The sequence below is a fragment of the Lycium barbarum genome, chromosome 3 (genome assembly GCF_019175385.1).
Source record: "Lycium barbarum isolate Lr01 chromosome 3, ASM1917538v2, whole genome shotgun sequence".
NCBI lineage: Eukaryota > Viridiplantae > Streptophyta > Magnoliopsida > Solanales > Solanaceae > Lycium > Lycium barbarum.
In genome coordinates, this window is record NC_083339.1 from 135458169 (window position 1) to 135462224 (window position 4056).

Here is a 4056-nt window from a genome sequence, read left to right on the forward strand (position 1 = left end):
TTTAAGAAGATAGATTTCTAAGATATCTTTTATCTCACGAGATCAATTCAAAATATTCATACGAAACAGAAGAAGATGTAGTTACTATTCCTTATCCTTGTTTTACCTTTTCCGTACGTTTTTTCCTCTGTTTTTTTTTTCCATTTACCTTCTTTTCTTTCTTTATATATTTATAAACTTTATTTTCTAACATAAAAGGATAGGTTTCTGCCACATTTATTTTATGTTTCCTACGTGAGAAATTCACCATATTTATTAAACTTTGTTTGATTTTTTTTTCATTTTTTGTTTTTACTTCTGATTTTATCTTTTATTATTTCAGCAACATAGTCTTATTCACATGATGCTTTATCTTTTATTTTTTAATTAAAAATCTATATATAAGAACATTTATTAATAAGCTTTATTTTAGAAGTTTAATTTGATGTGCTTACGTGACTCTTTTCTGATATACATAAGATTGGATAAAAAATGTACTTATCTAATGAATTAGCTTCCTTTTTTCAGTTTTAATAATAACAAAAGAGAAAGAAAAAAAAAGTTAATGGGATATTCTGTTACGTTGCAATTTAATTTGGCATTTTCCATGAAAGTATTAGCATGGTTTTTCCATCTCTTGTAAAACTGATACTTAGAGTTGATTTTATGACCATTGCTTTTTTTTGTTAAACAAAAAAAAAAAAAAACTTATTTGTTATCCGTTAAAACCACAAACTTAGTTATACTTTATCAGAAGAAGCATATTCTTATCTGAAAATTCAAATTCACAAACTAACCATAAACAACTCAAACAAATTATCTTTCTATTAAATTTAAAATTAACCATAATATAATAATCCATTTAAACTAAAAAAACTAATAAATTCTTATTCAAAAATGTTATATTCAAAAATCTCCATATTTATGTCAATAATTAGCTAGTACATTAGTAGGAGTAGTATCTGCCGATAATATCTCATCTTTATCTTTAAGATTAACTTGCATTCATTATTTTTCTTTTCTTTCCGTTAATTAACAAAGCAAAAGTTAATAGGTGCATGTATGAGAATGTTTCTGTGCTGATATTTGTTTAGATAAGTTCCATATATTTAGGCTTAGATAAGCTTGATGTATTTAAGCTTAGATAAGCTTTATTGTTGAAATTTTCAGATTTATCTTTTTATTCAATTATAGTTTGAATTTGAAAAGTCCTAAAATTACGATGCTAATGATAAAGATGAGTAGTTGTTTTAGGTCATTAGATAAAATGTCATTAATTGGCTTATTGAAAGAGATAGTTTGAATTTGAAAAGTCCTAAAATTACGATGCTAATGATAAAGATGAGTAGTTGTTTTAGGTCATTATGCTAACTTTATATTAAAAAATTAAAACTTTATTTTCAGTTATAAAATTAATTAATTCATCAATTAAGGAATTTGATAATAATTATAAAAATCTTTGTCCTAATTCTCATTAACTTTGTCTTAAAATTGCCAAGTGGCTTGTTATTAGCTTGCCACTTAGCTTAACCACATTGCTTGTACCTCTCCTTTTTTATATATATAGATATAGATTGTAACATGTTAGCCCCTGCTTAGAGTACAATTTCATGTGTTTTCTATAATATATTAATAAAATGAAGTGTAGAAGTAAAAAAAATATGAAAACGTAAAAGTGGAATACATGTGTAGGAGAATAGGTGGCAAACCAAGTAGTAGTACTTATTAAATGAAGTGGACCCACAACTGGAAAAAAGGAAAGAAATCAAATACAATTGAAATAAGTCCAAATTTAGTATACAATTCAGACAACTTTTTGTACAATTCGTTGTTGCTGTGTCCGTCCCTCTTGGACACTTATATATACTTAGAAAAAAGAAGAAATATATCATCCTTTTGTCTTAGCTTCTACGGCTGCTCGCTCGTCTGATGTTGAAATCCCTTTTTTTTTTCTTTTTTCTTTTTTTTTAAGAAAATTTTATTTGAGTTGCCGAAGAGGAAAAAGAAAAATATAGAAAATTCAACTCACCCTCATTGCGTGGAAGTCTTTATGGTGGTTGAAATTTCTAACTAAAGAATATCTTCTTTTTAAAAAAAAGATTATGCTTTCCAGATCCATTTATCACAATTTTGTCTATATTAGCTGGACTTCTATCTGTTAAAAAAATACTCCGTAAAAGATAGTAGTATACCTTACATTAGATTTTATGATGAAGACACAAATAAACAAATGTACAAAATAATTCTGTACTTCACCTGTTGGGAGAGTGTGATGAAGCCATGCGAAAACACAGAGGTAGTGTCACTTTCAGGTTTTTGTCTTGTAATAATTGAGTTTCCCTTTTGATATCACGTGAATGTGTGTAGGGGATATTGTGTTCATTTTAAAGTTAAACAATTGGAGTTGCTGATTTTGGCTAAGTTATAATTCCGTGTTTTGAGATCTGATTTCAATATGAAAATTGAACTGTGTGGTTGTACACCTCTAGCTTGAATCCTGTTACCTGATCTTATAATAACCTCCTGAAAGAAGCTCTTTCTGCACAAGGATCATACTAATAAATCACCCGCTCTAGGTGATGCACTCTCAGCAAAAGATAGTCAAGTAGGGGTCTCCATAGTGCAGTTACTAGAGCTGGATTATGGGTCTCTGAGTCACAACTCTAGTAGAATTTATGAATGAGGTTTATGTTTCTTAATAGGAGCATTAAAGTTAATCTTTCTATTGAGTAATACTTAGTATTGGAAAACAAAGTTTAAAGCTACCGGTGAACCTGAAAAGGATGTCTGTTTCCTTCTTTTCCTTTCCTGATACGAGCTTATTTGACAGGAGTCTTCCAACAGACTTTGTACGGTTGGATCAAGATATTTTGACACCTCTTGCAGGGAAGAAGCAGCTATATACCTATGAAACCATGGATTTCTGGGAACAAATTAAAACACCAGGGTATGCCAATCACATAAAGTGCTCATCATACCATTTTCCATTTCAAATGTCAAGATTTGAGGTGACAGGTGGGTTTATTTCTTTTGCAGAATGTCTTTGAAATGCTCTGGTCTCTACCTGGCTCAATATAGTTCTACCTCACTGTTAAGAAAAAACAATTAATTTAGAATCTGGAATTTTTATAACGCAAAAATAAAATTTTGGAATCAAAATAATCCATTAAAAAAGAAATCAAAATAGGCTTCACGCACAGAATCTGTGCGTAAAAAGACCAAAGTGTACATTTACACTTAAGTTCTTTTACGCACAGATTCTGTGCGTAAAAGTACTGAAATAACACGTCCCCTTCCTTCTTCCAGCCTTTGTAATTTGACAATCACTCAATTTTTTTTTTCATACTTTGACCGAAGATTTGTCACGTTTCTAAACTCCAGAATATAAATATTTTATATAGAACTTAATATCTTTTTTAGCGTACAATAATGTCGGCCCATTACATCAGATATACATATATGGTTGGATCGTCATTTTAGTGGTTATAAAGTGCTCCGAAGTAAGTTTGGAAACTTGTTATCTTTAAGTTTTTTTTTCCGTACTTTGACTGAAGATTAGTCACGTTTCAAAACGTCGGAATATAATTATTTTATATATAACTTAATTTTTTTTAGCGTACAATAATGTCGTCTCATTACATCAAGTATACATATATGTTTGGATCGTCGTTTTAGGGGTTGTAAATTGCTCCGAAGTAAGTTTGAAAACTTGTTATCTTTAAGTTTAATTGTCATATTTTATAGGGTTCTAATTAATCTAGGACGCCGCACGAGTTATTATTAATCGACAATAAATACTAAAATAACCAATTATCATTAAAAAATTAATACCCAAAAATATATATAATATTAACATAAAATGTACATTTTATTTACAAATACACAATCTCCTAAGGCCTATGGCCAACCCCACCACCCTCACTATCATCAGGATCCGCTCCCCTCCTCTTAATGACATGATGATTTATGCCATGATCATCTTTTCTTCCCTTATTCAGGCCCTAGGTGAAAATATGCTTTCTGTGGGAGACAGCGGCGGTCGAAACCGTAGTAGCCTCAGGAGATGACTCAATCGAA

General features: G+C 29.9%; 1 long non-coding RNA gene across 1 annotated transcript; it reads left to right on the forward strand.

The window, feature by feature from the left end:
* Positions 1-2076: 2076 nt before the first annotated feature.
* On the forward strand, positions 2077-3281 carry LOC132632759 (uncharacterized). Its single transcript, XR_009579463.1, has 3 exons — positions 2077-2275; positions 2810-2926; positions 3016-3281. It is a non-coding gene; the product is annotated as an uncharacterized LOC132632759 (long non-coding RNA).
* Positions 3282-4056: the final 775 nt, after the last annotated feature.